The sequence below is a fragment of the Mesocricetus auratus genome, unplaced genomic scaffold (genome assembly GCF_017639785.1).
Source record: "Mesocricetus auratus isolate SY011 unplaced genomic scaffold, BCM_Maur_2.0 Super-Scaffold_100008, whole genome shotgun sequence".
In the NCBI taxonomy this organism is placed as follows: Eukaryota; Metazoa; Chordata; class Mammalia; order Rodentia; family Cricetidae; genus Mesocricetus; species Mesocricetus auratus.
In genome coordinates this window covers 42102377-42125876 of record NW_024429192.1, presented here as the reverse complement: position 1 = coordinate 42125876, position 23500 = coordinate 42102377, and the positions used below count along the sequence as shown (strand labels likewise).

General features: G+C 40.3%; 1 protein-coding gene across 7 annotated transcripts in view; it reads right to left on the bottom strand.

Moving 5' to 3' along the window:
* Bbx (BBX high mobility group box domain containing) overlaps positions 1–21190 on the bottom strand; it is a 242051-nt gene extending 220861 nt beyond the window's left edge. For 3 of the 7 annotated variants that reach the window (XM_040750714.1, XM_040750720.1, XM_021229920.2), the window contains exons 1-2: positions 20921–21188; positions 17650–17721 (exon numbers count right to left, since the gene is read on the bottom strand). The gene's annotated coding sequence lies outside the window, so the exon portion shown is untranslated. Of the gene's footprint in view, positions 1–17649; positions 17722–19875; positions 19972–20517; positions 20670–20920 lie in introns of those variants that run through there. The other 4 variants (XM_013116881.3, XM_040750721.1, XM_040750716.1 and 1 more) reach the window with 4 other exon arrangements.
* Between the last annotated feature and the right edge of the window lie 2310 nt (positions 21191–23500).

The window sequence follows — 23500 nt, the reverse complement described above, 5'->3', positions numbered from 1 at the left end:
CAAAGTTCAAATGACAGAATATATTACTCCAATATCTGCAATATCTCTTTTATAGTCAAAATTCTATATTAACTTAGATTTAGATTTACTCTTTACAATCATGGTATTTCATCTTTATAGTTTTAATCACAGATATTCTATCTCTACAGAATATTAACTTTTTAGTTCACAAATTTACCTTAATCTTGTAGAAATGATTCTACAAGCTACTGAGGAACAATTACACACAGCAACCTGCTTGGCAATGCATTAACACAAGCAAGGAAAAGGCCATTTTATTCTGGGCTGGAAAGTCATACTTTAAAACCCAAGGGAGTCCACACAGGTCCAGTGGGTGGTGCAAATGCCATGCAGAAAGAACAAAAGGCAGGTGGAGGGAGGGGGTGGTGATGAGATGAGATAGAATGCCAAGCCCACTAACCACAGGAATAACATGGGGAGCCACTGAGGTTGGGCTCCTGAATCTAAAGTTGAGAATGGTGATTCATACACCACAGGGGTTGATAGAAAGGAGTGGGGCCACTGAGTCTGGGGAGGAATTCTACCTCAGTGTCTTAAGGTTTCTCTTTTCCTATGCTACCTTAAATGAAAAGGAAAAAAGCTCATCGGTTCTAACACTTCTATCATTATATACTATATAAAATAAACTGTATAAAATCTACTTTTGGCAAACTGCAAGTTCTCAACAGAGTTTCTTCATTCATTAACAATACAGCATGTCCAAAGGCATCATACTAAATAACAATTACAGAAATTAAGCTGAAGTAGGGTTAGAGATGTAGCTCAACTGGAAGGATGCTTGCCTAGTATGCAGGAAGCCTTGGATCTGAGCTCTAATAAACCAGGCTTAGTGAGGCACACTAACAATCCCAGCATTTGGAAGATGAAAGGAGGAGAACCAGAAGTTCAAGATCATCTTAGCTACATAGGAACTAAGTTTGAGGCCAGTCTGGGATACATGAGACCCTATTTTTACAACAATAATTTTTCTTCTAAGTGGGACTAGAGAGAGAGTTCAATCAGTGAAGTAACTGTAGTGTAAGCACAAGTACCCCAGCACCCCTATTTTTTAAAAAGTTAAAATAGCCTACTATAGCAGCTTGCTCTACAGTCCCAGAAGAGATACTGGAATTTCCTTAAGCTGAGTGGTAACCCAGTCTGGCAGAATCTGTGAGATCCCATTTCAAAAAAATACAGTAGAATCAATGGAGAAAGGAAGATACCTTTAGTCAACCCCTGGCTTTCTTGTGTTTTTTGTGTACATACCACGATCCCATACACACACACACACACACACACACACCAAAAAAACAAAATCGTTCTGAAGTTTACTGTAATCAGTCTTTTACTATTCTCCTACAGTAAAGTAATTATAATATCTCTTTACTCTTAAGGGATTTAGAGATAGAGCCTAACAGATACAACCTCTGCATTATATAAAAACACTAATGAAAAAGAAAAAAATAAATATTAATTAAATAACTTTTATATAGAAAGGTCTCCTTTTTTAAAGTTGGCAGAACTATTCTAGATCCTCTAATTGGTCATGAAGCCTCTCTTAAATGTGCTGAGAGAGACAGAGACAGAGAGAGAGAGAAAGAATCACTTCACCATTTGCCTCCATTTCTTTGAAAGCACTAGTTGACATCAAATATGAAGTGAACGCATTCTGGGAATAAGAGTAGTTCAAATATCTAAATATCAAATCACAGTTTCCAATTAATTTTCATTATAATTTTAGGAACATTAACAAGAGGGAAAAAATGACCCTGCAACTACAGTGCATACAAATACCAAGCATATGACACATACTTGTAACCAGTTATTTGAATCTCAAATTCAAGGTTAACCTGCTCAAAATAGCAAGAATTCATCTTTAAAAAAAGAGGTGGGGAGGGGTTTTAATCCCAGCACTTGGAAGGCAGAGGCAGGTAAATCTCTGACTTTCAGGACGTCAGGACTACCCAGAGAAACCCTGTATTGCGGGAATTGGGGAACAAGAAGGAGAAAAAAGGAAGAAAAGGTAGAAAGAAAGAAAGAAAGAAAGAAAGAAAGGAAGGAAGGAAGGAAGGAAGGAAGGAAGGAAGAAAGGAAGGAAGGAAGAGGGATAATGTGAGGTGAACCTAACATATACATATTCAAAGCTCATTCTTTGTCAGTGTACAGTCCTTTTATTTTCCATCATATCCTCTAAAAAATGCTGTCAGTAGACAAACTTCCCAAATTACCTTAAACACTTATTTAAAAGTACAAATACATCTAAGCACATCAGAAATTTAGAACTCATTCCATTGATATTTTGCAGGCCTTATGACATAAACCACTAGAGATTATTTTCTTACACCACTGAAGTTGAAAATAAGAGGGGAAAAAAATCTTAGCTCACAAAGACAAAATTCTGCCTTGCACAGGGGCAGCTTTCTAGAAGAATGGCTAGAATATGTAAATTTTGCCCTCAGGGGAGCCAGTACAAACTCAGTCACCTGGGTCAAGCCACTAATTTTAAGCATACATCTTTGTCTGTAAAATGGGAATAATATCCTACTAGCTACCTCACAGACAATTCTTAAGTACAAATAAGATCATATTAATTAAATCACAATACAGAGTCTAAGTTAAAAGTGTAAGATTTTACCATCATGCAGTAATAAGGATTACAGCTTTGCAATAAAAATCTGGTAACTTAATGACTAACAAGATTAAGAACAAAGTTGTCTTAACTATTACTTGGAGATCACCCCAAAGATGAAAAAGGAGCTCTGAAAAGAAGTTAAACTTGCATTCATTTGTGGATAGTTGGGCAGACCAGGCTGTCTTTGTAAGACAATAAATAGGGAACTTCCAACATTTGCTACAAGGCATTAGAAAAGCAAATTAGAATTCTGCAGTTTATTTTGTGTGCAGATGTGAAACTGCTTTAAATAAACATGTACCTGTCTTGATGGGTATGGCAGAGGCAAAGGACTGCATTCATGTGGCTAGTTTTTAAAGGAGAAAGCTAATGGCCCCAGCTCCTCTGAGAGATAATCTCTGTTCTCCCCAACTCTAGGATCAGTCAGTAACACAAAAGGCAATTTAAACTGTCACTCCAAGGTTAGGAAGTTCCAGTAGGTCAGCACCTAGAACATGATAGGAGCTCAAAAACACTCTAAATGGGTATGCAGAACTAGGCTGGTGGTATAGGTGAGAACATAATCTATCTAGAAATTTCTACCACCTTAAAAAAAAGTCTGAATATGATAATTCTAAAGCAGTAGAGAAAATGTAAAATACCTTTCTAAAATTTATTTGCAAATAAATTCAGTCCTACTTGTGATAGTGTAAGGTTGGGATGACACATGACATACCCAGTTTTAGTACTGGGGAAGAAGGAATAAGATCAGAGCAGTTTAGGTCACCAAAACACATCCTGTGGGCAGCACTGCCAGTACTGCATTCACTTAGAGGCCTCTGATCCACTCCTATCCACAATGTGTAGTATAAAACAAACCAACTCAACAACAATTAATCAGACACCTACTAACCACATCCTAGAACACATACCACACAGGGTACAAAGATGAGTAAAATCAGATCTCACTGTCTAAGATGGTCTCTATGTTACCTTTAAGATGTGAGGTCTCCAAAGCCATTCCCTGGAAACATTCTTGCTAGCTCTCTAACCCCTAGCACTTGAATGCTCCACCTACCTATACAGGTAATGTCTCCATACATTATTCTCAAATTCTGCCAGATACTTCCAGCTAAGCTATCATCTCTGCACTACTGCTAATATTTACTGAGTCCCCATGTAGCAGGAACTTTTAGAGGCACAAATTATACAGCAATGAAAAACAATTACCATTCTTACCAGATTCCCCATGCATGAGCTACACTCTGTCCTTACCCTTACCAAACATCCTGATTTGCACATCCATTTAATAGTATTCTGGAATCCCTGCCACACTCTATATGCTAAGGGAAATAGAAATGGACAAGGCAAAGCCCCTGATCCTTACACAACTTAAAATTGATGTGGCACTGACCAGTTTTGAAAAGTAGTTTCCAGAGTGGGGTTCTTGAACCCCAAAATGTAAACAAGATAGTCTATTTGGAATAAGAGAAAAACATATTTTTTTTTAAAACTTGGTAACTTCCTAATCTTTTACTTTGTTGTATAATAAACTGTAACATGCAATTTTTAAATAAATATAAAGACATCAAGGATACATCCTCAAATTCTTTTACTGACAAGAACATCATTTTAAACCTGGAGGCCAGAAGCTTGGATGAGTATATTTAGGGTGGGATGTCTGGCCCAAGGAGGGTTAACCTGGGTTCTCCATTGATCCATTTTTCTCTCATTTAGATTGAAAAAGCATTTTGAGGAAATAGTTAGAGATGCTTATACAAGCAAAGTTAAAAGTTCAAGTCCACCCTAATTTCCATTTTTAATCATGCTATATCCATCAGGCCTATAACACATGAATGTTATGAGCCCTTAGTTTTCAGAGTGGGTATGCGTTATTACTACATTAGAGATATCCTAGGACCAGAGCCACCGTCCTTTTGTTCTGCAAACATTACTGGTCTTCTTCATTATTAATTTCAGTTGGCACAAAAATAATGAGTTTCATTATGACATTCACACATATGCATCATTGTGCCTTGCTCATATCACACCTCCCCTGCACCTCCATGCTCTCTCTCACTAGCCCCTTCTTCCATACAAATGGTCTCCTTTTGCTTTCACATGTAAATAAATCTAGACTCCAGGAAAGTGTGATAGTTCGTCTCCCACCCCATTACCTCCTCTTCTTCACAACTCTGCCCTCCCTTAGTTCCTTCCTCCTCTCAGTCTTCTACTTTTTTGTAATATATCAAAAGAAATGGCATTCATTTAAACCTGAGTTCTCTCAGTCTGATGATCTTTAATACTATTTTCCTGCAAAAAAAAAAACATATTCTTTACAACTGAAAAAAAATTAACTCCACTGTGTATACATAACACATCCTTTATTCATTTGTCTGTTGGTTGGCATCCAAACTGATTCCCCATCGACTATTGTAAACAGCACAGTAATAAATAATAAACATGGATCTTTGTGGATTCTTGTGACTTACAGATTTCTTCCGGGACCACCCAGGGTGAAACAACAAGATTCATAATTCTTATATTTTGATTTCCATAATAACTAGACGAGGTTACAACTCCACTAGTATAAGGGGTTTATCTTTCCCACATCCTCATCGACATTTGCTGTCATTTGTTTCCTTCACAGCAGCCATTCTGACTCAGGTGAGAGAGACAAAATCTGAATGCAGTTTTAATTTGCATTTCCCTGATGACTGACAAAGGATGCTGAACATTTTTTCAAACATATATTGGCCATTTCTGTTTCTTCTTTCAAAAACTGTTCATTTCATTTGGCCATTTATTAAATAGCTAATATGGGTTTTAATGTTATAGTTTGGAGCTCTTTATAGTAAGATGTATAACTGGCAAAGACTGTTCTCATTCTATATGCTGTCTCTCCACTTTTTGACTGTTTGCAGTGTAGAAGATACCTTCATGCAAGCATATTTGTCAATTATTGGGATTATTTCCTGTGCTATTGGGAGACTTTTTCAAAAAGTTCTTTCCTATCTTAAAGTGTTTGCTAATATTCTCCTCCAGCAGTTGCAGAGGTTCTGTATTAAGCTCACTCTTTGATCCATCTTGAATTGATTTTATACTGGGTGAAAAATATCAATCTAATTTTATTCTTCTGTATGTGGCTATCCAAACTTACCAGACCCAGTTGTTGAAGAGACTGTCTTTTCTCTAATGTCTTGTTTTTTACATAGTTGTCAAAAAATAAGTGTGTGGGACGGGGTGGAAATGGCTCAGCAATTATGAGCATTTGCTGTGCAATCCTGAGGGGCTGTTTGGAACATAGATCCAATGCAACAAGTCAGGAGTCCTTTGCATGTCTGTAACCCCAGCTTCAAGGGAGGCTGAACAAGGGAGGGGTTTGATGACTTCTAGCCTAGCCTAGCAAATGAAAGCCCCAGGCTCAGAAAGACACCCAGATGCAAGAAATAGACAGAGTAAAAGGAGAATATAAGATGCCTTCTTCAGGCCTCTGCACATGGACAGGCAATGTACCTGTGCAGTACGTATGCATATACACTCACAAAGGCACAGTCATACACAAATTAAATAAATAGACTTTTTAGTTAGTTGACTATAACTGTGTGGGTTCATTTTGTGGTTCTCTATTTTATTTCATTGGTCATTTTACACTGTTCTTGTTACTATAGCTATTAATAATAAAGTCATTATTGTTATTATCTGTAGTATAATTTGCAATAAGGTACTGTGATGCCTCTGGCAAAATAATGTTGTGTTTATGCAGTTCCCTAATATATACTTTAGGGAACATTGAGATTTGGTGATAAAACTTCAATCTGTAACACTAGTACCCACTATGAAGTGAGTACCAATTAGAAATAAATATGAGGTGTCCTGAAATTACATCACTAAACTAGTCAAAACTTTTTAGAAAACCATTTAATTAATGGAGGAAAGTGCACATTTTTCCTAATTCCTAAGATCTGCACTTTCGGCTCCAAGGCTGACTATTATATTTGACGTCCATGTGCCAGGAATGATACAGAGGATCACATTTAAGGAAATTAAAAGAAAAGCAAATGCTTCATGACAACAGTTTCGCACGACATGCTCACCACTATTCATGTAAGTCCTCACAGCTCTATTACAAACACAGAGTGATCCCATCCCTCCAAGCCTTTCGAATTACAGAAAATGTGTACAATTTCCATTGTTTACACAGAGGTCAAGTAGAAAATCGTTAACACAAAACAAAGCCCAGGCTAACAACAAATCTGAATGAGTGCTCCAGGCCCTGAGCCTTTACAGCACCAAATAAGATCAGAACACGTGTCTACATATTAAGACTTGTAAAGACATTCATTATTTCCATGAGGACTGGGAAATGAGATTTAATGCTTGTTCTCCAATGGCACCAAATAGCTCCAAAACAGAATGGAAAAAAGACTCAGATTATTAATCGCTGTGCTTCAGTCCTCTTTGCTACCCTGCTGAAAACATTACAGTCATTATCCATGATGTGACTTTATAAAGAACTATTTTCCCAGGTTAGCTTCTTCCTTACGATATCATTTCTGAATCTATTTGTTATAAAAGCACTGAGTTGACAACTGGGAACACTGTGTACAGTATTTTAGAAACAAAGTTTTACTCTACACTGGGCTGACAGTCAGAAGTCACCGGCAGAAAGAGAGCCACAAATGAAACTAGGTGAAAATATACAAAAGCCATGATTATAAGATCAGACCTGATTCATTATAAATAAATGAAAATAAGTAACAAATCGGAGTATCCACCAGTCTAAGTACAGGTGAAAGCATCCTGGGAGACCTGAAAACTACTTGATAACAGAACTAGGCACAACTTAATATTATCTCTCATGGGCTTCTATAGACTCCATGTTAATACTTGAACTAGAAATATTAAGATATTTCTAATTAGTACAATTTATCTAAGAAAAGTATTAGTGACTATAGTACATATTTGCATGTCTTTGGGCCATCTTACTAGTTCACATTTACTATTCTATTCCATTAGCCATGCTTTTAACATTGGTGTATATGGAATCCTCTCTGAGATATTACATAAGCATTTCTGTTCAATCATGGTATCATCACAGAGTATGGCATTAATAGCTATAAAGCAAACTTTTAAAAACTTGACCGAAATACAACTCTGAATTAAGTGTTACCAAAAGTTAGTGGCCTTATAAATCAATCAAAAGGAAACTCGAATAAGCTTAAAAATTAAAAATTAAGGCAAAGATAAACCTTTAAAAAATGATTTCGTATATAGATCTTAGTAGCAAATCATATTACTTTAAATTTTTAAACACAAATATTTTCCTATGCAAACTTTTATTTTATAGAATATATCCTACTTATCACAATAGAAATAGAAGCAAGTTTCTTAGGTAAAATGAAGGGAAAAATACATATCTCCTCAACCCACTTTCAAAAAGTGATGAATTTGGAAATTGTAGCTACACATTGGATCGTGTTTGATCAGTGGGTACCCAGATATGAATGCTGTGAACTAAAATATACTCAATAATTTTTCCACTAATATTGAATTTTCTTTCAAAGTAAATGTCAGAAAACTCCCTTACAATACTCTCCATATTATACTGCCAAATTCCTCTACTAAAATATATTCACTGATTGGGTATTAAAAAAAACCCAGAACACAAACATCACAGACTATTCATAGTTAATAAAAGTCAACTGCTCATACAATAAGCAATAATTTCTACTGACATGAGAGGAATTAATAAATACTAAAAGCAATAATGGCTATCAGCATTTCCATACTAGACAAACCAACAAAAAAGAAAGCTGACTAATTTGTAAACTAAGTTTGGAGCTGGTTTTGCCTTTCACAGTAATCTCTTGCATTAGGCCCAAGTCAAGAACTTCTCACATAATGCCTTTAAAAGTGGTACGGAATAGAGTTCCATCATTTCAGAACGGAGACTTCACTTTTGAGAGAAACTTTTGAGAAAAAGAAAGCCCGGGTACTTCTTTGTGGAAATTTTGTTCAAACCTTTCCACGTCTAGCTTCTTGGAATGTGGCCTTAATGGCAGGTAAATATAGACAAACCCCCAGGAGACCACAGCAGTGCACACTAGCAGTCTACACCTGGCAAAATCCCTCACTAGCTATGTAACCTCAAACTAATTACTTATCCTGAAAGTTGGTTTCTTTGTCATTACAACAGGGACACTCCTCATCTGAAAGTTATGGAAAGTAGTAAATGGAGGCTCTCAATTCAAGTTAGCTTTCTCTCTTCCTCCCAGTGTAAAACACTGGGAAACAGTTCTACAAAACACACGCAGCTTTCCAGTGAATATTAATCAAATACATAGTCATCCTATCACCTTCAAAATAAGAAAGAACAGGGAATTTAGTTCAATCTACTTTATCAAAACAACAGGTGTCTTCTTCATTTCACACAGTCCTGCTAAAGCCTACTCATAACATTATTCCAACTGACACTCATATGTAGGAACATTTACATTCTCAAATTCATTTACCAACAATGTTATTATATAAGCAGCATTAAATACTAAAATGACTAGGAAGCTATATATTTTTTAAATCATATGAAAGTTTAAAAAATAAAATTTACCTCCATATTCTCATTTTAAAAATATTGACAAGCAATATTACTGAGTACAGGCTCAGAGGGATATTGGGAGAGGAAGGAAGGCTAACAGGAGAAAAAAAAGGGCCGGGTGGTAGTGGTACACGCCTTTAATCCCAGCACTTGCTAGGCAGAGGCAAGTGGATCTATATGAGTTCAAGGCCAGCCTGGTCTACATACAGAATGAGTGCTAGGACAGACTCCAAAGCTACACAGAGAAACCCTGTCTTGAAAAAGGGAGAAAGATGGAAGAGAGATGAAAGAAGTGGCCAAAAATAAAGGGAAGGCAGGGTAAAGAAAAGAGAAGGAAGAAAGAAAAGTAGAAAATTTCCACAACTCAGAAAGATAAAGTCTGACAGCTACACAGATTTATTTCTTTCTCCTTTTGTTTTGTGCACCACTACACTCCATTTGTAATCAGTCAGTGAACTACACTTGGGTAGCTTTCAAAGGTACACAGAAAGAAAGAAAGAAAGAAAGAAAGAAAGAAAGAAAGAAAGAAAGAAAGAAAGAAAGAAAGAAAGAAAGAAAGAAAGGAAGGAAGGAAGGAAGGAAGGAAGGAAGGAAGGAAGGAAGGAAGGAAGGAAGGAAGGAAGGAAGGAAGGAAGGAAGAAAGGAAGGAAGAAAGGAAGAAAGGAAGAAAGGAAGAAAGGAAGAAAGGAAGAAAGGAAGAAAGAAAATAAAACCAGGTATGGTAGTGTAGGCCCATAAACCCAGCATTTGGTCAGGCAGAGACACAGGATTATGAGTTCAAGACCAGCCTGGACTATAAAACAAGAACCCATCTTTAAATAAAAGAAAGGTCAGGCAGAATGAGGATGAGGAGAGTGACAACTTAGAATTTATTAATATTACAATAATCAACATTAATAGTAAAACCCTGGAATCCCTAATCTGCAGTTTTCCTACAAAAAGGAGTACAGTCATATCAATAACAAAAGCAATATCAAAGCAACAGTTCTTTAGTATAACAATTTCAGTGTCTATCACTGACAACTAATTAAAAGTTTTAGCATAATGATAAACCAGATAAGGTGTTACTTTATTCCTAGAATATCATATACTGTGATATACCATCTCCGTGGCAAGCTTTTCATTTGCCCATTGTGGTTTTATAGGAATTTAAAAGTAAAAGGCATAATCTTATCAAGCCCTAATTTAAAAAAAAAAGGAAACGAGAATCTCTATAAAACAAACCCAAAAATATTCTTATCCAAGAACAGAATGAATTTTCAGAAAACACTCTATCTTTTGTTGGTTTGGCTTTTGTGTTTGTGTTTTTGTTTTTTTAAGCAAGGTTTCACTGTGTAGTCCTGGCTATCTGTCCTACAACTCACCCTATAGACCCTCAAACTCATAGAGCCACCTCCCTCTGCCTCCCAAGTGCTGGGATGAAATGCTTTCATCACTCACCACCACTCAGCTCTTTTATTTTTTATTTTTGATGGGAAGAAACATATGTAAGTGACAATATAACTGTTTTGTGAAACCTCCGGTAACAGTAAACACTGTAAATGCAGCCTACATCATGCTCACCATTCTAAAAAATGACTTAGTGGTTATCCAAGTTTTAGAGATCTGTTTGTTTAATAAAACTAAAAATTCCAACAAAAAGGAAAATATGAAACTCATCTCAATGTGAACTTACCAGTTTGTGCACATAAGTCTTCCTATTCCAGGAGCCATTCACTCTGTTCAACTGGAGTACAGACATTAAAGACGATACTTTGGCTTCCCTGGCTTTATAGCCAATTATGCCTTACTCCCTTACATATAGATGCACAGGGTTTCAATAAGACACAGCCTAAACAGCTACAAGATTGCAGTGAAGTCAAAATGACCAGGTGGCTGATCACAGATTAATGTCAGCAAAAGATGTTCTTTGTGGTTGAACAGGTAAGGAATAGCCTGCAATTCACTCTATGGACTAAGAAATTAATTCAATAGATCACCCTCCTTATTTAAAGCTCATGCCTCTCTATACAAATCAAGATTCAGACTTTTAGGGTTTCCGTGGGTTTTAATATGGTAAAATGCTGTAAACAGCATACATTATATAAAATTTCTAGCTAGATTACAATAGAGCAAACAATAAGCATATATTGCTACATCTAAAATTAAATGTACAGTCTATGTGGACTTGAAGGCTTTAGCGCCAAATGAATGTTGATATCAAAGTTTTGGAAAAAAACCAAAAATTTTATTTTTTCAATAACATGAATCTATATCCAAGACATGTGAAAGTACAAAGGCATTTTCAAAATATACAAAGCTTATTAATTTATTGGAGATTTTAAAATATGACAGATTAGAATTCATATGGAGGATAGTAGTTCCTGGTAATGTCATTCCCAAAACTTAGGATATGCAAAAGTTACTTAATTTAATTCATTCACATAAATCAAATGATCATGGAGAGGATCTAAAAATGAATGTCTATGTGCTATGTGCAAAGCAACGTGTAAACTTAAAACGATACTGCCAAGACCCTGAGACCTAACTTGTACACTTTCTTTTCATTTGAGCACAAGTTTTGCTTTCCCTACCATTTGGTTTTTACAGCAAAACTTTCAGGGATTTGGTTCACACATATCCCCATTCATCCTCTCCTTAGCTTATCCTTCCTTTTTATGTTGTGCTACGTAACTTACTAAACAATAAAACTTATCTTGACAGAGGGCAAATTTCAATGGTTTATGAAGAATGCCCAGAATATTCAGTCTGAATAAAGTACCATGGTTTACAAACAATTTTTCATGTGTGTCCATCAGTAGATTTAAGATTTTCATGATATGATTCTTACTTACACTGACACAACTTCTTGATAAGCAATGTTTTTTTATCAAACAGAGAACCTCCATAAAAACCCAGAGTATGGCTTGGACAGAGTACGAGGTATGAGGCCCTGGAAAAATTTACCTGTGTCTATCACGAAGGGGAATCATAATACCCATATGTAAACAGTCATGTGTCCTAATGGAAGTTAGGAACTAAACTAAGATGGTGGTTCTCAACCTTCCTAAAGCTCAGACCCTCATGCTGTGGTAACCCCTACCATAAATTATTTCATTGCTACTTCATAACTGTAATTTTGCTACTGTTATGAATTGGTTATTTGATATGCAAGCCCCAAAGGGGTGGCAACCCATAAGTTGAGGACTACTGAATTCTAATTCTAAGTCATCCCAGCATTCATAAAGTTATCAGAAAAAAAATATTCAATGCTCTTAGCTAACCACCATGAAATACAAAGAATCATGTTCTTGTCCAGTTGTCCTCTGCTATGACTTTTTTTGGGGGGAGGTGGGGACTGCAGGGCTGAAGCCAGGGCTTTGTACATGTAGTTCTCCACCACACAGCTAAATCTCAAACAGGCTCTGCCTTTTTAAAGATGTTAGATAGTCTTTTCCCAGATCCAAAAAGCACTTCCACCTTGGCTTTTTCTTTTTCCTGGCTATTGCTATTATTATTATTTCCTTCCTTAACTACCTGTCCAATAAAGCACAGACACAATATATATTGTTGATTACAGCTAAGAACCATAACACATTATTACTATATACTGTTGTATAGTAATTACATTCTACACACACAATAACAGAAGTTTTAAAGCTGAGAGGTGACACACTCCCAAGTCCCTGAACTGTCTCCAACAAAGAGAGCAGAGTAGAACCTAAGGCTCCTGTGTACAAAGCCTCTGTCCCTTGTCCTGTACACACTGCAAACACAGGGATATTTACAATGATGAGGGCTCTTGTCAGTACTGCGTTGAGTCTAAATCTGGGGAAGTCAGAACAGACCTGGGCAGTCAACAGTTTCAGAGGGTGACTCCTGTTCAGCCTTTAGCCATCAGTCCATTATGCCAGAGTACTTCCCAATTATTTCAAAAATCGCCTTCTATATTGATTAAAATGTAAGTTTCTGGGCCTCACCAGAACAGAATATCTAGTAATGGTGCCTCCATTTTTAGCATGCACTCAAGATTGAATTTTCAAACAATAAGTTGTAAAAATCAGTTTAAGTGATTATACTCTGTGCTTTGTTTAATAAAATAGCTTAAAACAAATGCAATTTATAAATATTCTATAGAGACAGAAAATATCTGAGGGTACCATACACTGTCTTGAGAGACCTGCTTAGTTCTCAGATGCTATTTAAGAAGTAAAATTTTGGGGCTGGAGAGATGGCTCAGAGGTTAAGAGCACTGACTGCTCTTCCAGAGGTCCTGAGTTCAATTCCCAGCAACCACAAGATGGCTCAGAACCACCCATAATAAAGAAGTAAAATTTTAGCCGGGCGTTGGTGGCGCACGCCTTTAATCCCAGCACTCGGGAGGCAGAGGCAGGCGGATCTCTGTGAGTTCGAGGCCATCCTGGTCTACAACTCGAGTTCCAGGACAGCCTCCAAAACAATACAGAGAAACCCTGTCTCAAAAAACCAAAAAAAAAAAGAAGTAAAATTTTATTGCATACAACTTAGTCAACTACATTTAAGAAATACAGCTATTTCAATTTTTTTTCCCCCTTTGGTTTTACAAGGCAGGGTTTCTCTGTGTAGCCCTGGCTGTTCAGGAACTCACTTTGCAGACCAGGCTGACCTCGAACTTACAGAGCTCTTCTTCCTCTATCTCATGATTAAAGGTGTGCTCCACCACCACCCAACTCATATTAACTATTTTTATCTTCATTTCTCCTTTTAAATAAGTAATTTTAATATTACTTAAAAAAAAAAATAACCTTTTGTGTAGCATGACTTCTATAGTGCCAGATGTACCACGAGTTCTAATAGGTCTTAATAATCAAAATTCAAAGTCACATATAGGGATTAATGATGAAGATCAGAGAAACAAAGCAGTCAGCCACTAGAGAGTTCTTACCTTTACCAACACTCAAACCAAAGGGGTGATCCTTTCTCAGACTAACTGTTGTTCTGACGGCATCTCTCTCTCTTGTCTCCTCCAGTCTTATGCTCCTGTCACTTTTTTTTTTTTTTTTTTTCGAGACAGGGTTTCTCTGTGGCTTTGGAGGCTGTCCTGGAACTCCTTTGGTAGTCCAGGCTGGTCTCGAATTTACAGAGATCCGCCTGCCTCTGCCTCCTGAGTACTGGGATTAAAGGCGTGCGCCACCACCGCCCAGCTGCTCCCGTCACTTTTAAGACCTTAGTTATTCTATTCCAAGAGTTTCTGTTATAACCCTAGAGTCTTTCTGAGGCCTGTGCTTAACTACTCATAAAATTATTTAACCAACATTTTTCAGTATTTTGAGTCTAAGAACTTTCCCTTTGCTTCTTGTCTAACCTCCTCACTATGTGGAGGTATGTCACTCACCTAGAGTCTTGAACTGATTGGTATAATTTAACTATGTATTCTTGTGGATAAATCAAATACTCCATGGAATTTGTTAAGTATTTCATTCACTAATTTTCTCATCTTCTGTTTATATTTTTAGATAGAATTCCTTACTGGCTTGCCTTCCTAAGCATGCTCTTGTTTAACTGGCACTGTTTTCAATATTCATCATATATTATTTTTTCTTTGAAAAGAAAAAAATGATAAGAAAATCCCCATTAACATATGAGGATTTTCTGGATAAATTTGGACAGCTTTAAGATAAGACACCTGGCATTCCAAGGAATAACAACCTTTGAAATCTTACAATGATCAACTATGCATACTGCGTGAAACTGAACTCAAACTTTCCTGAGCTATGACTGAAAAATACAGAAACATCTGAAGCAAAGCACAGGAGAGATACCATACCAGTCAAGCCTTGGTGGAGAGATGTTAAAAACGGAGTGAACACCAAAGTATAAGTTCAAAAAAGGTGCCTGTTTCTTGATTACCACAACTGGAAACACAGTCAGCACTTTAATGAAACACTAAGGAAGAAACTTGGACATTACTTACAGTACAGCAAAAACAAGCACATCTGTTGTGCTTACCCAAAAGTTGTCCGATTTTTTGGTAAGGTAGTGCCAGGAATCCTTCATTACTTCAAATAAAGATTTGTCACATAAAATCTGAGATTCATGGCAAGACATTTAAAGATGTGAACCTTGTTGTTTACCTATGCTCTTTCTGAAGTAAGGAAAACAACACTTCAAGTACACTAGCTAATGAATAATAATTAGAAATTGTTTGTAATTTTACTGAAAATGTGGTTTTATTAGTTTAGCTGCCAAATAACACATTATTTTCAGGCTCACTGTTCCTTCTATATTAAAAACAAAGCTATCTCATTAACTTGTAACTCTAACACTTTTTTTTTTTTTTTTTTTTTTTTTGGTTTTTCGAGACAGGGTTTCTCTGTAGCTTTGGAGGCTGTCCTGGAACTCACTTTGTAGACCAGGCTGGCCTTGAACTCACAGAGATCCGCCTGCATCTGCCTCCTGAGTGCTGGGATTAAAGGCGTGCGCCACCAACGCCCGGCTCTAACACTTTTTTTAATCAGATGCATAGATCAAGATGGATTTATTAAGTCTCAAAATTATAAACCTTTTAAGATACCTACATCTATAATAGAAGATTTCCTCAAACCACCAAAGATGTAGCACCATGAAACAAGAGATAGCCACATTTTTAATAGCTGGCATTTTAAATGAAATGCAATGTAGGGCTGCAGTTTCAGAATCTAATAAAGATATGCAGAATAAGAGAAGTTTGGAAACTCCTGATGATGCAGAAGCAGAAACCTCTTTAAACTCTTACGTTGATAAGTAAAGCCTCATATCCAGTAAATACATTGTGGAAACAAACAGCTTGCAATTCATGGCAAGGGAACTTTTAAAGATCTCATTGCAAGTTTTACACTGGCACAATAATTCTGACTTCAAAGACAGTTCTTTAAAACTGTTTTAATGAAGGAGTCATTTGCTATCTCAAAGAAATGCAAGAGCTGGTCAGATTGCTTTTATTCTGGTATTGATTCTCATATTAAGTTTCTGAATTGGTCAAATACATTTCCAGAGGGAAAAGTAACATTAAATGTTCATCATAGTGAACACAATGTCGCGTTGTGTGCAAATAGGATAGTCTTTAGAAAATAGTAATGTATTCTGAATCTATTGCCATATAGGTAAAGTAAAAACCTTTTAAAAAATTGGCAATATAAAAAATTCATATATTGTGGTCCATACAAATTTACCTTGCAAAATAATTAAGTATAACCATTCCAGTTGATCCATTATATATATATATATATATATATATATATGACATTATGAGATCTCTGGTTGAAGGAAATAGCTAGCTGTGAGAACTAGTATAATATTTATATTACTAAAAAAGATAAAACATAAAATTTATTTTACCTAGTACCTTCCCAGAGTAACTAAACCCCCCAGTAATGTCCAAGTATATTTGTTACTGGCTATTGGCTACCACAAAGGCCTGATCTTCAAAGTTTATCCCTGTTAACATTAACATATTTATGAACATCCCACCCAGCTAATGAGGAAACAAGTTAGGCATGTCAAGTTTTCTTTCATGGAAAATTGAATCCAACTCATTCACAAAGCACAATTTCCAAATTCACTCTGATATTATCATAAATGTATAAAATTCAGTACAGCTAATTTTCTTAGACCATCAACAACTCTAAATACTTTACCGTAGTGGGGTTGACTTGCTATAATTAGTTTTCTGTAGCTTCCAGACACTGTGTTGCTCTTAAATGCTGTGCAAATCCTGTTTTCACTACACTGTTATCTCTCACAAACTTTTCAGACACTTACTACCCAAGACATATTTTCCATTTCAGAGATTTGGGAGGCAAATATTGGAAAATTGCATTTAACATTAATAAATCTCCAAGTAGATGTTTGTTTTATACACAAGAGTAGTAAAAAGACTCCTAATTCCTCCGATTACATAAATCTCTACAGAAATTAGGATTAATTTTGAATGACACTTTTACATAATAAAAGATTTACTATACTACCTAAATACAGCCTTCTCCAACTGAAAAGTAACTGTTTCATGTACCACAGAAGATGAGAATCTGGGAAAAAGTGAGACCATCACATAATTAGACAAGTCTTTATGGCGCCTCCTTGGGTTTTTAATAAATTCATTCATACATTACAAGCTTTTCATATTACTGCCTGACAAATTTACTAGGCCTTCAACTCTGTGTAAAACTTCATGACCAACTAAAATGTCTATTTGATAATTAGTTTTCAAGTGACAATTGGCAGACAAACAAACATTTAAACTATCTTGAACTGTTAACAGCCTACAGCTAAACTGAAAAGACTAAAAATCCTGAGTTTCGCTGTGAGAAACTCAGTGAGACAAGCTTCCTGGGGGTGCCGGGTGTGGAGGGGAGTATTATAACCCCAATAATCGTCTAATGATGACCCTTCTGTCACTACTAAGAGCCACCCACTTTCCTCTCTCAAGAGTGTGCATACTTACCAGAGAAGGTAAATGGGAAGTACACAGGAAGGCAGATGAACTACAGCAAAGCCTTTGTCATATGATAGTGACCTATAAGTAACAAATAAAGGCACATCATCAGGATGGGAAGGCTTTATAAGAGTACAGTTCCATAAAGGAAGGACACAAAACCCAAGAGTCCACTCCACACCAACCCCTTGCCTGCCTCCACCCTCCTCCTTGAGAGAGCTGCTGCAAGGGCAGAAAGGGAAAGCATCGAAGATTATTCAAAGTGGGTGGGGGCAGCCCAGCAGGCATTCCAGGGTCTCCCCAGAACCCCGGTTCCTACTCTCTGTCTGTACAAAGCACAAAGTTGATCCGTTCTAAACAGCAAAGCCCACATCACTATCATTCATCAACTTGCACAAGTGATCACCACCCCCTGGGCAAATATACCAGTAACCAAATCGTAAAGATCGATAGGCACTCCTCCGTGCCTTGCTCGCTGTGCCCAGAAGCCAGCCAGCCCGAGGAGCCACGGCAGCAGAGGTCCAGGTATCGCAGCCCTCAGACCTGCAGACCTGGGCGGCCACAGCCAGCTCCCAACAGCCTGGCTGGGTCACAATTCCGAGACTGGAGATTGGAGTCGACCTGGGGAAACACATTCTCCAGAGCCCACGACACCAAGCGCAGGCCACCAGGTCGGCGAGGTCGGGTGGGAGAAGCTAGGAAACGCCGAGGGAGAAAGGGAGGGAGGGTTCCCACCCAGGCTTTGTTGCTGGTCACCATCAAGTTTGCATCTTAGTACAAAATGTCGATCTTAAAGGCTGACAAGACAGAGGCAGAGGTAGAGGGAGAAAGAGAAAGGCAATAGAGTCCATCTTGCTTTGGGGAAGAGGGGGAAGGAAAAAAAAATGAAGTGCAAATCCCACACTCCGGGCGTAAAAGTCTGCTAAACACCTTTCCACAACGCAGGAGCAACGAGTGGGGTGTCCCCGTGCCCGTGCCCGCTCGAACTGGTGGCAGTCTGGGCAAAAAAAAAAAAAAAAAAAAAAAACCGCCTCCCTCGCCTCCTCTTCCTCCTCCTTCCCCTCCTCCTTCTCCCGTTCCTCCTCCTCCCGTTCCTCCTCCTCCTCCTCCTCCTCCTCCTGCCGGCCCCGGAGAAGATCCCGCCGCCGCTGCCTCTGCCGCCCCCCAGGGAGGGCCCGCCGCCGCCCGGCCCCACGCTGCCATTCCATGCTTGGACCGCGCGGCGTGGCGCGCGTGGGGCCGGGGGCCGGGTGGCCGCGAGGAGATGTCCGCTCCGGGGACCCCCCGCGCCCCCTGGCCGCAGGCTGGCTACAAAAGTCGCGCGAGCAGAGGTGGCAGCGGCGGCGCGCAGGAGAGAGGACGCGCGTGGGGAACCCACGCCGCGAGTGGGCAGCCCCAAGGGATGGCCGAGAGCGCCCCTCCCCGTGCAGGGAAAGTACCCGAGTCCCCGCCAGCCAACCCCAGGAACGGCAGCCCGGCGTCCACGGCCGGTAGACGAGAACTGGACGTGTCATTAGCAGGACAGGCAATGGTTTCAAAGCCCCAGGCCAATGACCATTAGCCGAGGCAGAGCTAGCTCGGTCCCCATCCCCCACCACCTCCACCCACCTCCCCCCCTCGCGCCCCCCCACCTTCACCCCACCTCACGAAAGTTTTCAACAAGATCCACCTGGGCTAATTTGTCCTCAGACAGTTAAAATATTGACTAGACCCTACACACAGGGAAGGAAGGGCAATGCACGCTTTATTTTCCTTTCTACAGAAAGGAAAGCAAAAAATAGCTTGTCTCTGTGTCTCTCCCTCTGCCCCCCCCCTCTGTCGTACATGTTGTCTTAGCTTTTTGCATCGTTTCGTTTTACCTTCCTCATTTAGCAGAAATGATCGCGGGTATTTCACACATAAACGTGTTCCAGATTCCTGGATTCAGGGTCCTTGTAAATTACAGGGCTGGGGCTCGGTCTCAGTTACGTTAAGTTTCATGCGAAATCCCCAAAATAAATAAAAATAATAATAATACATTTCTGAGGGTGAGTGAGCGAGACGAGGTGGAGGAGGAAAAGAAGCCTCCAGTCTGATTTCTGTAATTTACTAGCGACCCGGATCGCAGCAAATAACAGTGTAACACGAGCGTGGCTTCAGAGGGTTGGGGAGCTCTTTCTGGAGGCATCGACCCCATCCCCGGATAAAGGATCTGCAAGTTTTCTGTCATCGCGACCATGCAATGCCATAACTTACCTTCAGAATGAGTCTTTAAACAGCCGAGGCCTTCCTCCTCCCCTCCACCGCCACCAACCCCAGCCTCGCTCTCTCCACCTTAAACTTATTGACACAACATAATCCCACATTCAAGCAAAATCCTGACACAGCCTCCCTCCTCCTCTCCCCCCTTCTCTCTCTCTCTCTCTCTCTCTCTCTCTCTCTCTCTCTCTCTCTCTCTCTCTCTCTCTCTCTCTCTCTCTCTCTCCCTCTCTCCCTCTCTCTCTCTCTCTCTCTCTCTCTCTCCCTCTCTCTCTTCCCCCCCTTCCCTCTCCCCCTCCCTCTCTCGCCTTCTTCGCCCTCTTCCCCTCTCCCCTGTTCTTCCTCCAGGCTACTCTGGCACTAGAACAGCACTTTCTCCACTCGCCGCGCATTTGGCTGAGGGGTGGGGGTGGGGGGTGAGGGGGGACACCGATCTCGGGGCCGGAACACCCCAATCCTAACTCTCCAGATGAACGAGCAACTGGGCTGCGGGTTCCCGGTCACCGATGCACACACGAAAGCCGAGCCCAGACCCACCGAGGGCAGCCTTCCCGTACCTTCCTCCCCTGCCCCGGGGCTCCCCCAAGGCCCCACCTCCCCCCCCGGCAGCCGAGCCCTGCCCGGGGCTCCTCCACGTACTTTCGCCTCCTTGAAGTTTGGGGCTCTCCGGGCGGCCACGAGCCGCCCCGCCGGCGTTGTGGACCGCTCCGTTGTTGTTTTCCTCAGGCGCCTCAAGCCCGCGCCCCGGCTCCGTGCCCCCTCAGGCGGCGCTGCCCGGGCGCCGAGAGGTGCTCGCCTGCAAACGCAGCCTGGCACCGGCTGGCCTACTCCTCCCCAGCCCGGCCCCCAGCTCGCGCTCGCCGGGCAGCGCCGCGCGCCCCCCGGCCCGGGCCCGCCGCCGGCGCGGCCGCCGCGACCCTCGGCCCGACCTCTCGCCACCCAAAGTTTTGGCTGAGGGGAAAGTGGCCCGCGAGGCGCCGGCCGGTGGCGGCTCGGGCTCCGGACGCGCGGGTTCCCCTCGCCTTCCTCAAGTCCACCCTACCGGCTGCCGCCGCCGTCGCCGCCGCCGCTCCTGCCGCGAGTCCTCGGGCTGCAGCCCCGGCGGCTCGCAAGTGAGTAGGAAAACAGAAAGTGCGGGAGAGCGCCCGCGAAGGCTGCGGATGGCGGGCGCCTACCTCGCGGGCTCGCCGCGGCGCGAGGGCGTGTGTGTGGCTCGCCCTCGGCGGCCAGTCAGGGGCTCTCTATGGGAAAGTGGAGAGGAGCTCGCGGAGCCGCGCTGCCTCCGCTCCACTGTACACTGCTCCACATACAGTACATGCAACCCGGAGAGACTGAAAACACTCATTTTATATAAGGCAGCCTGCCATTGGCCCGCGCCGTGACGGACGGGCGGCGCAGCCAAACAGGAGGCGCGTTACACCCAAACACACGCACACATACACACATTTCACAGAGACACACAAAGATCATCACATTTTCTATTTTCTAATGTTCGGGACCTGTAGACAGTGGGCGAGAACAGGTAGAGAGGCCCCGCAGAGTGAGGGTCAGGGAGGGAAGCCCTCTCTGTACCAAGTTGCCGGGCTTGGAACTGGTGTCCTTTTGACTTGGGAGGGTTATGGTAATAAACTACAACTCCACTGGATATGGAAGTGAGGGGGGGTGGGTTTGATCGCTGCCTTGTGGTGCCCCATGAAAGAGGCGAGCATTGTGTTATGATTTTTACATCCCGGCCTGCTAACAAGTGGCCGAGAGACGCTTTTATCGGCGTGGATTTCTTTTGTCAATGGGTTAGCCATCACACAGGCCAAAATAGTGCAAGATAAGTTTATCAAGACTAGAATGCATCGAGATTGTTAATGCCTCATTCGTACACAAATTCAGAGAGGAAAAAAAAAATAACAGCACGACGCACAGGAATAAAGATAAAACCTTTGCTAAAACTGTCGAATGTGTACTTAAAAGTCGGAGAGCAATCACCTGTGTGGGCACGCCAGATGTGCTGAAAGGTAAAACCTCGCGGAAAAATGACTATTGACAGTTTGCCTTAGAAATAGGCCTTTTGGTTCAATATAGCCAAGGTGTGTTTGTGTGTGTGTGTGTGTGTGTGTTGTGCCCTTTTGCTTTATATATTTCCCACGTATGTGACTGCTGTATGTTTGGTGACATCTAGAGATGGTGAATGTGATACCTAGTCTTTTTCTTTTTTCTTTTTTATATGTATTGGTGTTTTTGCCATGGATGTCGAGTCCCCTGGAACTGGAGTTACAGACAGAGTTGTAAGCTGCCATGTGGGTGCTTGAACCCTGGTCTTGTGGAAGAGCAATCTGTGCTCTTCTCTGCTGAACCATCTCTCAAGCCCTGTAATACCTAGTTTTGAGGATATTTTTTCTTTGCTACATCTTTGGCAGACCATGTTTAACAGTTTGTTATAAACAAGCCAAAAGGTTACTGAGAAAAAGTCAAACCTAGGAATTAGAATAAAATTCACGCTCAAGTTCTTAACTAGTTGAGCAATCTTGAGTAAATGAGGTTTTTTTAGTCACATTCATTCTTAGATTTGATTTTAGTTTTTATTTGAAGATTAAAATAAACTTTTCCAAGATTGCCTTCATTAAATGGTTATTCAGCATCTACAACTCATTGGCACTATTCTAGGACCCAGATGTTTTCCTGGGGTTCCTTCTGACCAAGATTCAAATTTTTCATGAATCTTAATAGAAACAGTTTGAAGACTAAATAATATAATTTTATAGTCTAGCTGATAGTTTAAAATTTAAAAGAAAACTGAAAAAGATAACCTTTTAACTTTGTTTTTTGTTTGTTTGTTTGTTTGTTTGTTTTGAGACAGAATCTGACTATACAGCCTTGCCTGGCTTGAAACTCACTAAGCAAATCAGGCTGGCTTTGAACTCACAGAGATTCCACTGCCTCTGTCTCCAGAGTGCTGAGATTAAAGGCATGGGCCACCACATCCATCCCATCCATTTTACTTCCTAGATGCCCCCCTAAGATATTTTTCCCACAGCCTTAATATATTAAATGTTTGTGCAAGAGTGGGAGAAAGAAGCATGAGAAAAAGTCAAGTTTGTGAAGTTAGGAAACAAAGTAGTGTGTAGAGATGTGGTATTCTGTCTATTTTTAAAAGAAAGTAAATTTTAAAGGGAAAATCCTATAAAACCACAGTACTTAAATGATAATACTGAAGGTCATAAAATATCCGTCTTCATTCAATTCACAGAGAGAAACAAATGTCCCTCATTCACATGCACTACTCTGAAGTCCATGCTTACTGCTATCTCTTTTTTGCCCACAGGAGAAAGGAGGCGGGGACAACTAGGTAGGCACAGACTGTCAGTGATGAAGGAAACTAAGCCCAGAACATTTCATGGGTTTTGAGCAGCTTGACAAACTTCTGAGACAAGAGGCAGATGGAGGAACAATTTTCAAATGGGTTCAGGGCACTTCTTTTTGAAGGGTTAAAAATCAGCAAGAATTGACAATATTTAATTGCTGGGCAAAGTGTTATGACTTATTTTTATCATATTATATAAAACACAAAATATGAAAAGCTGGCCCACTCCCTACTTCTACCTCTAACTCACCCCACAGGAAAACATAC